A 12,628-nucleotide genomic window follows, 5' to 3' on the forward strand; every position below is an offset into this window, starting at 1 on the left:
AAAAAAACAAACAAACAAACAAACAAAATTAGCCAGACGTGGTGGCACATACCTGTGGTCCCAGCTATTCGGGAGGCTGAGGTGGGAGAATTGCTTGAGTCAGAGAGGGAGAGGTTGCAGCGAGCGGAGATCATGCCACTGCACTCCAGCCTGGGCAACAGAGTGAGACCCCATCTCAAAAAACAAAACAAATTATACTCTTGGCTGATTTGGGCAGAATGTCTGGGTGCTGATGCCTTAAATACCCTCTCCATCAGTCTCACTACTAGCTCTCTGTCCCTCCACCCCCACACCAACTTATTTATCCCTCAAGGCCCAGCTCAAGGCCAACCTTAGTGAATCCTTCACTGATCAGCCCAAGAAAATTTTTCTTCTGTTAATTCTAATACAGTATTTGAAGGCAGTACTCATTCTGTACTTATACCACTGGCTGATATCATTAATTACCTTTAAATGTGTACATCTAGCCTCTTCAATTAGAATGTAAGTTCCCTGAGGAGAGGAACTTTGCTCTTCAAATCCCTGTATCCTATAGGCCTAGCACGAGTACACAATAAAAGTTATCAGTTAATTGCTAAATGCTACACATTTCTTGCCAGAGAAAACAAAACAAATTTTGATAACATTAAGCCTTCTATAACTTTGTGTATAGAATTTTTTTTTTCTAAGACAGAGTCTTGCTCTGTCACCAGGCTGGAATGCAGTGGCATGATCTCGGCTCACTGCAACCTCTGCCCCCTGGGTTCAAGCGATTCTCCTGCCTCAGCCTCCCAAGTAGCTGGGACTACGGACGCGTGCCACCCCAACCAGCTAATTTTTGTATTTTTAGTAGAAACGGGGTTTCACCATGTAGGCCAGGATGGTCTCAATCTCTTGACCTTGTGATTCGCCTGCCTTGGCCTCCCAAAGTGCTGGGATTACAGGCGTGAGCCACCGCGCCCAGCCTAGAATTTTTATAGGAAATAAAGTTCAGTTACACTCTTCACAAAAATGTTTTCCATTATTGCCAAACTGTGGAAAATTTTTTTCAACTAAAATAGGTTTGATTTTTTGCCTTTGGTTGGTTGTTTTTAAAATTTTCCCCCATTTTCAACAGGAATAAAATTAAGAATTTTTAAGTACCAAGTCCAGGAAAAAAAAAAATAACTGTTTGAAATTAAGGGAAAGCTTTCCTAATTGACTATTCTGTAAAAAACAAGTTCTTAACAAGTTCTCAACATTAAAATTCCCAAACATTCCAAACATTTCCCTCATCCCCAAGGAGACTAGAGATATGTTTTCAACTCTGACCCAATGGCTTAGACGCCTGTTTGGGAACATCATTCTGAAAAAGGAACTTACTTAAGTAGATTAGTTTTGTTTAAACCACAATTTGACCTTCCTTAAACAACTGCTAGACATCTACAGAGCCTTCAGAGCCCAGTAATTGTTTTTCTAATTCTTCTTTTTAAAGTGGTAACAAAACCTGGAGGCGCTACCATTTTTCACAGCCACTATGGATTAGTAATAATTAGAGCATCTCTAGGCACCAAAAATCTTTGATTATACAATGTTTTCTTCTAATATTATTCTACAGACTCAAAGGTTTACAGCAACCAGGCACAATGGCTCATGCCTATAACCCTAGCCCTTTGGGAGGCCAAGGCAGGCAGATCACTGGAGCCCAGAAGTTCAAGACCAGCGTAGGCAACATGGTAAAACCCCATCTCTACAAAAAAACACAAAAATTAGCTGGGCATGGTAGCATGAGCCTGTAGTCCCAGGTACTCAGGCTGGGTACCTGAGTGGGAGGATCACCTGAGCCCAGGAGGTTGAGGCTGCAGCAAGCCCTGACCGCGCCACTGCACTTCATTCAGCCTGGGAAACAGAGTGAGGCTCTGTCTCCAAAAAAAAAAAAACAAAAAGGCAAGCTCATAACTAAGCTAAAATCTACCTTCCTGTAACTTTTATCCTGTTACTGAAATAAACCAATATAATTCACTCTGCTTTTTCATCAGTCTTTTCAAATAAATGAAGATAACTATTACGTCTCTCATTTCTAGTCTCTTCATTTCATGGCTAAACTGAAAAAAAGAGAATAAAGAAATTTGGCCAGCCCTAAAGACATGGTATCCTGACCACTCTCCAAGTTGATTACCCTTATGAAACTGCACAACATGCTTCCATAAAGAGGAAAAGGACTATTTATTACCTTCCTTATCCTGAGCACTAAACTGCTTCAAAAGATCACATTCTGAAAAGGCGCGGTGGCTCAGCTGTAATCCCAACACTTTGGGAGGCTGAGGCGGGCGGATTACTTGAGGTCAGGAGTTCGAGACCAGCCTGGCCGACATGATGAAACCTCATCTCTACTAAAAATACAAAAAAATTAGCCGGGTGTGGTGGTGCACGCCTGTAGTCCCAGCTCGGGAGGCTGAGGCAGGAGAATCACTTGAACCTGGGAGGCAGAGGTTGCAGTGAGCTGAGATCGTGCCACCACACTCCAGCCTGGATGACAGAGTGAAACTCCATCTCAAAAAAAAAGCAAACAAACAAACAAACAACAAAAACATCCATTCTCACATTCTTTTTTTCTTTTTAAATTTTTTTCTATTTCTTTTTCTTTTTTATTTTCTTTTTTATATATATTTTAAATCCTCTTTTTCCTAGCTCCTGCAAGCAAAGCATTCTTTGGCTGCTACATCACATGACTTGGTGAAAGTGCAGACAACTAAAACCCTTAGATCAATCACATGTAAGAGACCTAGTCCTATACCAAATGAACCTAGATATAAGGCTTTACTTTCATCACAATTAAGTTAGTTTTGACACAATATTCAGCCTATATGGGATTTATCCTTTACTTGTTATCCCTACCAGCCTTGTGCTGTCTGTAAATATGATAAGTCTTCTATGCCTTTATGGCATTGATAAAATAAGCCAGAGTCAAATATAGAGCCACATGACAAGTCCACTCTCTTTTCTTTCCTGTTGAGATAACGTATAAGCATGCTGTCAGAATTTGGTTTTTGAAAACATTTTGTCCCTCCTAAGGGACAAATTCTCTTTGTCCTATTTGTTGTATTCTCTTTTTCATCTCTGTCATAGGTCATGCCCCAATTTTCTAGGCTTTCCTTGAAGTATGTGGATAAGTAAAATCTGCTTTCATAAACTCTGAGGTATCTATTTCATATTCTCTTTCTGCTGTATGGAATATATATCTGCAAACCAACTAAAATCCTCTCTTAAATTACAAGGCAGAACATGTGTGTATTTTTTAAAAATTGATAAATTAACAGACTTTCCCTTCAGTGGCTAAAGTCATTTCTGGCTTACCCATAAATACCAAAACTTCAAAGGCATTTTAAAAGGTGGTCCATAAAGACATTAAGTAGTTACAGCTTCACTCCTCTAAACAAGTCAAACAGACTTTGTTCTGAAGAGTGGCATTAAGTAAACTATTAGAAAGAGAATTATATTCAAGTGAGTAACAGTAGACTCCATTCTGGACAGGGTCTGTGTCATTCCTGGGCAGCAAGTGGGCACTTAGGAAAGTGCACTAACTCTACTGGAGTCTTATCAGTAACGTTTACTTACCACAGCATATTTCCATAAGCACTCAGATTAGTATTAGAGTGTGACAACATTAAAAAAAAAAAAAGGCTGCATCAAATGCTTTAAAAAAACTAAGCTCATCAACTATGGTTTATTCAAGAGGAGGCATGTTAACTGAAAATATCTTGAAAGAACACGTAGGCGGTCATAGTAAATCACCTGGCATTAGAGGTCTTAATATTTTGTGTTAGGTCATCTGAGGCAAGGGGTTAAAAGCTTAAGGAAAATTATTTCACAGAGCACAACATATGCTTAATACCTTTACAGAAATGGATAAAGTGGCAGCAAGGGAACTCCGAGGTAACCCTCAAAGTCAGCATCCAAAGAAAGGATGGGCAAGATACAGGCACACCTCACAGACATTTCGGGTTCAGTTTAAGACTACCACAATAGAGTGAACATAAAGTGAGTCACACAAATTTTTTTGGCTTCCCAATGCATATGAAAGTTATGTTTACACTACACTATACTAAGAGTGCAATAGTATGAAGTCTTTAAAAATGTACTTAATGTTAAAACACTGCTAAAAAATGCTAATGATCATCTGAGTCTTTAGAAAGTTGTCATCTTTTTGCTGATAGGGGGATCTTCCCTCAATATTAATGGCTGACTGATTAGGTTGGTGATTGCTAAACGTGGGGGTGGCTATGGCAATTTCTCTCTTTTTTTTGTTTTCTGAGACAAAGTCTCACTCTATCCCTCAGACCGGAGTGCAGTGGCACGATCTGGGCTCACTGCAATCTCCGCCTCCCGGATTGAAGCAATTCTCCTGCCTCAGTCTCCCGAGTAGCTGGGATTACAGGCGCCTGGCTCATTTTTGTATTTTTGGTAGAGATGGGGTTTCACCATGTTGGTCAGGCTGGTCTCAAACTCCTGACCTTAGGCAATCCGCCCACCTCGGCCTCCCAAAGTGCTGGGATTACAGCCGTGAGCCAACGCGCCCGGCCAGGCAATTTCTTAAAATAAGACAACCATGAAGTCTGCCACATTGATTGACCTTTTCACGAAAGATTTCTCTGCAGCATGTGATAGCATGTTACCAATGGCAGAACTTCTTTCAAAACTGGAGTCAATCCTTGCCAACTCTGCGGCTGCTTTATCAACTATGTTTATGGAATATTCTAAATCATTTGTTCTTATTTAAACAATGTTCACAGCATCTTCACCAAAAGTAGATTCCATCTCAAGAAACCACTTTCTCTGCTCATCCAGAAGAAGCAATTCCTCATCCATTAAGTTTTATCATGGGTTTACAGCAATTCAGTCATAACTTCAACCTCCACTTCTAATTCTAGTTCTCTTGTTATTTCTACCACATCTGCAGTTACTTCCTCTACTAAAGTCTTGAACCCCTCAAAGTCATCCAGGAGGGTTGGAATCAACTTCTTCCAAACTCCTGTTCATGTTGATATTTTGACCTCCTCCCACAAACTATGAATGTTCCTAATGGCATCTAGAATGCTGAATCCTTTCCAAAAGTTTTTCAATTGACTTTGCCCACATCTATCAGAGGAATCGTAATTTATGAAAGCTATAGTTTTATGAAATGTGTTTCTTAAATAGTAAGAGTTGAGAGTTGCAATTACTCCTTGATCCATGGGCTACAGAATGGATGTTGTGTTAGCAGGCATGAAAATAACATTTATCTCCTTGTATATCTCCATCAGAGCTTTTGGGTGACCAAATGTATTGTCAATAAGCAGTATATTTTGAAAAGAATCTTTTTTTTTTCTCAGCAGTTCTCTACAGTGGACTTAAAATATTCAGTAAATCATGTTATAACAGATGTACTGTCATCCAGGCTTTCTAGTTCCATTTATTCAATATACACAGAGTAGCATAATTCTTAAGGATTCTTGGATTTTCTGAATGGTAAATGGAAATTGGCTTCAACTTAAAATTACCAGCTGCATTAGCCGCTAGCAAGAGAGTCAGCCTGTCCTTTGAAGCCAGGCATTGACTTCTCTCTAGCTATGAAAGCTCTAGATGGCATCTTCTTCCAACAGAAGGCTGTTTCGTTTACATGGAAAATCTGTTTAGTGTAGCCACCTTAATCATTTATCTTAGCTAGATCTTCTGCATAACTTGCTGCACCTTCTCCATCAATCAGCACTTACTGCTTCACGCTGCACTTTTATGTTGTGGAGATGGTTTCTTTTCTTAAACATCATGAACCAACCTCTGCCAGCTTCCAACTTTTCTTCTGCAGCTTCCTCACTTCTCTCAGCCTTCGGAGAACTGAAGAGAGTGAGGGCCTTGCTCTTTGATTAGGTTTTGCCTTAAGGGAATATTGTGGCTGGTTCAATCTTCTATCCAGAGCACTAAAACTTTTTCCACATCATCAGTAAGGCTGTTTCACTTTCTTATTATTTGTCTGTTCACTAGAGTAGCACTTTTAATTTCCTTCAAGAACTTTTCCTTTGCATTCACAACTTGGCTAACTGCTTGGCACAAGAGGCATAACTCTTGGCCTATGTCAGCTTTCAACAGCCTTCCTCACTAAGCTTCATCATTTCTAGCTTTTGATTTAAAGTGAGAAATGTTGAACTTTCCTTTTCACTAGAATACTTAGAGGCCATTGTAGGGTTAACTGGCTTAATTTTAGTATTGTCCCATCTTAGGGTATAGGGATGCCCAAGGAGACGGAGAGAGATGGGCAAGTAGCTGGTCAGTGGGGCAGTCAGAACAAACACAACATTTTTTTATTATGTTTGCTGTCTTTTATGGATGTGGTTCATGGCACCCCAAAACAATTACAATAGTAACATCAAAGGTCACTGATCACAGATCATCATAACAGATATAATAATGAAAAAGTTTGAAATACTGTGAGAATTACCAAAATGTGACACAATGACACGAAGTGAGCACACAATGTTGAAAAAATGGCACTGAAAGGCTTCCTTGAGACAGGGTTGCCATAGACTTTCAATTTGTAAAGAACTGATTATCTACAAAGCACAATAATAAAGCTCAATAAAATAAGGTATGCCTGTATTTCACTGGTTCATCTGTATCACTGACTTATAAAAGTATCTATCCAGACACACTCTTTGTGCAGTACTGAGGACAAAAACCTTTTCATTTGCAGGATGTTTGGTATTATAAGAAGTCAGTTTCCAGCACTAGCACATCTACACTAAGTTACTGTTCCTTCCCTAGACTCTTAGTTAGTAGGGCTGAATCAGTCATTTTGACTTAGGGTTTTAGAACTCAATTTCACATCTAATTCTATAGAATCTGGCATTAAAAAATCAAAATTTCCCTAACTCCCCAAAATAGAAATTATGAGATGGTGAAAAAACAAAAGCCATTAGGTCTTGCTAAGATCTGGTGACAAAGTACTTCAGTTAGACTCAAAAGACCTACGTTTTCATCAGTTTTCCCACTCAGAGTGTGTCCTTACTACACAAAACTGTGCTCTGGCCTAAAACAATATAGATTCAAATTTCTAAGGAAAATCATCTCCAATTAAAATCACATATAACTCCTCACTTCTATTTTGAAGTCAAGAGATTATGTTGTATTTTAAAGATCCCCTATAGCCCAGGCACGGTGGCTCACACCTGTAATCCCAGCACTTTGGGAGGCTGAGGCGGGTGGATCACCTGAGGTCAGGAGTTTGAGACCAGCCCGGCCAACACGGCAAAATCCCATCTCTACTAAAAATACAAAAATTAGCTGGGCATGGTGGTGTGCACCTGTAATCCCAGCTACTCGGGAGGCTGAGGCAAGAGAATTGCTTGAACCCGGGAGGCAGAGGTTTCAGAGAGCCAAGATTGCGCCACTGCACTCCAGCCTGGGTGACATCTCCAAAAAAACGAAAAAAAAAAGTTCCCCTAAAGATATGAGATTATGGGTACATTTTTCTTTGATTTCCATAATGATTATTGCGTAACCATAACAATATTAAACTTTTAAAAAATCCTCCCATTTCTGCAGGAGACAACTTTGGGAAATAACAGAAATATTCTATAACCTGATTTGGTGGTAGTCACACAAGTATATACATTTGTTAAAATTTATCCAAGAAACGCCTTAAATGGGTACATTTTATTGTATGTAAATTATATCTCAATAATGTTAATATCTCTTAACATTCTCAGCTTCTATTACCCCCACTTCCTCTCTACCTCAGTGTCTTCTCATTCATTCATTCATTCATACATTCAATAAAAACTTTGAAGCAATGTGCTAGAAACTAGATACAGCTGTGAACAAGCAACAGTTCAGGCCTTCAAGAACTTCACTGTCTAGAAGGAAAGACACATAGTAAACAGGTAACGTTGAGTACAGTCTGAGACACACTACATAAAACCATAAAACAGGAGTATAGAAAGGGTGCTATAGGAACACACAAGAGGTGCCTCTTTTTTTTTTTTTTTAGACGGAGTCTCACTCTGTCGCCCAGACTGGAGTGCAGTGGTGTGATCTCAGCTCACTGCAAGCTCCGCCTCCCAGGTTCACGCCATTCTCCTGCCTCAGCCTCCTGAGTAGCTGGGACTACAGGCGCCCGCCATCATGCCCGGCTAATTTTTTGTATTTTTAGTTGAGAAGGGGTTTCACCATGTTAGCCAGGATGGTCTCGATCTCCTGACCTCATAATAAACCCACCTCGGCCTCCCAAAGTGCTGGGATTACAGGCATGAGCCACTGCACCAGGCCAAGAGGTGCCTTTAACCTGGCTCTACCATCACAAAAACTTGATGTGCCCCCATGTACTCAAGTTCTAAAATGCCCCTTTCTGACCACAAAGTTCAGTCCTCCCACTTACGTCAACCTCATGCCCTTTAACACCTCAATCCCACCAATTCCCTCCAGATTTCCTGTTTTGGCTTTTATTACCTCCCTGTTCAGCCTGGACTCGAAGGTTAGCCACTACCCTAACATGCCGGCTCATTCCCTTTTTTCTATCTACAACCTCCATCCACCAATCACTACTAATCTTACTACAATAAATCATTAATGTTGATCCTCAGTTATTCATTCATTTAAAAATATTTAAGTGTCTTCTGTATCAATCACATACCAAGATACATCAATGTGGCCAGGCATGGTGGCTCATACCTGTAATCCCAGCAGTTTGGGAGGCTGAGGCAGGTGGATCATGAGGTCAAGAGATCGAGACCATCCCGGCCAACATGGTGAAACCCCGTCTCTACTAAAAACACAAAAATTAGCTGGGCATGGTGGCATGCCCCTGTAGTCCCAGCTACTCAGGAGGCTGAGGCAGGAGAATCGCTTGAATCCGGGAGGCGGAGGTTGCAGTGAGCCGAGATCGCACCACGCACTCCAGCCTGGTGACAGAGCGAGACTCCGTCTCAAAAAAAAGATGCATCAATGAACAAGTCACACATGATCCTTCCCTTCATGGAACTTACCTCTCCCTCTGGAGGAAGAAACAGACATTTTGCTAAGTAAATAAAGACAATACAGTAATTACAGATTGTAATAATTGAAATGGGAGAAATAAACAGGATGCTTTGACAGAGAATAAGAGGAACCCATCTTTTAGACAGGGTGTGTATTAAGAAAAAGCAGAGGAAGAACACTCTAGGAAAAGCAAACAGCAAGCAACAGCACAGACCCTAAAGCAAAATACAGCTTGGGCTTGTACTAACAGGCCAGGATGAGTGAGGAGAATGTAATAGGAAATGAGGTGGAGATGCAGGGGCTGGACCAGGCAAAGTCTTGAAGGCTTGTAATGAGTTTAGACTTTATTCTAAGTATAAGAGAAAGCCACTGAGGATTTAGGTAGGAGAGTGACATGATCTCATTTAATCTTTAAAAGATTACTCTGGTTGTTCTGTGCAGAATGGACAGGAAGAGGGCAACAGTGGAAGCAAACAGACCAGTTAGGAAGTCACTGCAGTAGCCAAGACAACAGAGAGTGACTTGGACTACATGGGTGGAGACAGAATTATTTGTCTTCAAGAGCTATGATGGAGGTGCTGTCTACTGAGACAGGGACAACGAAACTCTTGATCTGCCTTTCTCCTTTCCTCTCCTAAAATCTTGTCTTTCCTCTCAATATATGACACAACCAAGGCCAGGTGCGATGGCTCACATCTGTAATCCCAGCAACTGGGGAGGCCGAGGTGGGTGGATCACTTGAGGTCAGGAGTTCGAGACCAGGCTGGCCAATATGGTGAAACCCCACCTCTACTAAAAATACAAAAAAATTGGCTGGGCACGGTGGCTCATGCCTATAATCCCAGCAATTTGGGAGGCTGAGGTGGGCGGATTGCCTGAAGTCAGGAGTTCAAGACCAGCCTGGCCAACATGGTGAAACCCCTCTCTTTACTAAAAATACAAAAATTAACCAGGCGTGGTGGCAGGCACCTGTAATCCCAGCTACTTGGAAGGTTGAGGCAGGAGAATCGCTTGAACCTGGGAGGTGGAGGTTTCAGTGAGCCGAGATCTCGCCACTGCACTCCAGCCTGGGCGACAGAGAGAGACCTTAGCTCAAAAAAAAAAAAAAAAAAAAAAAAAGCCAGGCATGGTGGTGCATGCCTGTAATTCCAGCTACTCGGGAGGCTGAGGCAAGAGAATCACTTGAACTTGGGACAAATAGGTTGCAATGAGCCGAGATCATACCGCTGGAAACAACACAACCACTGCCATGAATGCTTAAACCAAAAACTGAGGATGCAGATGTCATCTATTCCTTCCCTTTTGCCTCATGCCTAATCTATCAGCAAGTCTTTTTGCTTCTTCCATCCTTCTAAAATCTTTCTCACATTCATCCTCTTCACTCTATCTCCAAGGATAACCTTTCCAGTGCAAGCTATCATCAACTATGGCTTGGGTTACAGCAGCAACTTCTTAATTGCTTCCACTGTTTGAAACACCAGACATCCAAGTGAAGATGTCAAGTAGGCAGTTGGATTTATGATTCTGGAGTTCAGAAGTGAGATGACACAGAGATATAAATTTGGGAACTGAATACATACAGATGGTATTTAAAGTCACAGAACTGGATGAAATCCCCTAGGTAGAGGTTATAAACAGGCAATAGAAAAGAGCTGAGTATCATGCCAAGAGGTATCTTCTGAAATTGACTTAAGGAAGAAAATCTAGTCGAGGAAGACAGAAGGCAGAAGTTCTGGCAGACTACCTCACAAGTCTCTTGATTCCCAATTTTTCTCAGTCCTCATTATCATGGACGCAATAAACCACCCTCTCAAAATAATACCACATGCCATCACACTACTCTCACCTCCTACCTGCTTGCCTATTGTTTCCACGTTCTTACCTCGTTCTTCCATTTTCCACCCGTCTCAATCATTCCTGTTCTCTTTCTCTCATCATCTCTGTCTCACTCTCTCTTTTCCTCTGTGTGTGTGTCTATATATGCACACATTTTCCTCCTCAAAGATCTTATCTGGGCTGGGCGTAGTGGCTCACGCCTGTAATCCCACCACTTTGGGAGGCCAAGGCAGATGGATCACTTGAGGTCAGGAGTTCGAGACCAGCCTGGCCATATGGCAAAACCCTGTCTCTACTAAAAATACAAAAATCAGCCGGGTGTGGTGGAACACACCTGTAATTCCAGCTACTTGGGAGGCTGAGGCACAAGAATTGCTTGAACCTGGGAGGTGGAAGTTATAGTGAGCCAAGATGGCACCACTGTACTACAGCCTGGGTGATGGAGTAGGACTCTGTCTTAAATAAATTAAATTAAATTAAACCCTGTCTCTACAAAATATGCAAAAAATTAACTCGGCATGGTGGCACATGCCTATATTCCCAGCTACTCAGGAGGTTGAGGTGGGAGGATCATCTGAGCCCAAGAGATTGAGGCTGCAATGAGTTGTTTGTGCCACTGCACTCCAACCTGGGTGACAAAGCGAAACCCTGTCTCAAAACAAAAAGGATGTTATCCATTCCCACAACCTCAACTATAAATTTACTGATAACTTCCAAATACCTAGCTAAGTGTTACTCAAAGCGTGGCCCATACACCACTATTACAGAATCAGCAGGACATGCTTGTGAAAATGCAGATTCTTGGACCTCACCTCAGACCTACAGTATCAGTTCCCCTGGTAATTCTTAAGCAATGGCTTTTATCAATGTCCACTAATTCATATGTATTATTTTATTTGAATTGCATGTGAGATAATGTTAGGAATACTACAGCCTTCATGCTTACTAATAGCAATATGAATGAAAAAGGATCTGCAGACTAAGAAGGAAGTTTAAGGAAATCGGAGACTATAACCAGGGATTAGACTCTAATGGAAATTGTACGATTGCTTAAACCTCTATAAATGTCCCATACTATTTAACTTTGTCTAAAGATAAACAATAAGGAGTAGGGGGAACAACTGAGCTTGTATTGCTTAACAGCAAAGTAGTAAACTTGGAAGCCAGTGTCATACCATGGCTAGAATAAAATTAAAAACAGTAGTAGCTTTTAAAAGAGAAAAAGAGAAAGAGAGAAAGGTAGAATGATCTGTAGGGTCTTCAGTAGACAGAGAGATCCAGCCCAAAAAAGGGGTTATAAAGCTTAACAGTCACAGGACTTCATTTACTGACATTACTCTACCTTGAATTAAAATTATTTGGGCCCTTATATTACCTGTGTCACCTGACTGTGAGTTCCTTGAGGCTATATTACACAATCTACCTACTACTTTGCAAAACCCAAAGCCCTGCCCAACAAAATCTAATAATATTTCCTGAGGTAAAGAGTTGCCACATAAATTCTAGCTCAATTCCTGTATCATTATCTCCAATTCCAAATTAGTGACGTCCAGAATGATGCGGTTTTATTGTATTATCTGGAAAAAATTAATGTATCAAACCTTTAAATAAATATTAGTCTTCAGATACAAAACTCTAACAATTCTTCTGACCACAGCAGTTTCCCCACTCCTTCTAACAAGCAAAACTCACAAACTACCATTAAAATGTTTCAGTTGCTTTTAAATTTGTCCTACCTCCTCATTCCTTATCATCTCAAATAAGATGCTTCCTCCTTCAGGAACAGTAGTGAAGTGAATTTGAACTGCTATTTGGGGTGGAGGAA

At 40.9% G+C, this 12,628-nt stretch overlaps 1 protein-coding gene across 3 annotated transcripts in view; it reads right to left on the reverse strand.

Annotated features, from left to right (window-relative positions):
* Positions 1-12,628, reverse strand: part of UBR1 (ubiquitin protein ligase E3 component n-recognin 1) — a 162,833-nt gene that overhangs the window by 148,445 nt on the left and 1,760 nt on the right. Inside the window, exon 1 of one of the 3 annotated variants that reach the window (XM_063698954.1) lies at positions 53-137. The exons of the other annotated variants lie outside the window; for them this stretch is intronic. The gene's annotated coding sequence lies outside the window, so the exon portion shown is untranslated. Of the gene's footprint in view, positions 1-52; positions 138-12,628 lie in introns of those variants that run through there. 3 annotated transcript variants of the gene reach the window in all.

The sequence above is a fragment of the Gorilla gorilla genome, chromosome 16, assembly GCF_029281585.2.
Source record: "Gorilla gorilla gorilla isolate KB3781 chromosome 16, NHGRI_mGorGor1-v2.1_pri, whole genome shotgun sequence".
Classification (NCBI taxonomy): domain Eukaryota; kingdom Metazoa; phylum Chordata; class Mammalia; order Primates; family Hominidae; genus Gorilla; species Gorilla gorilla.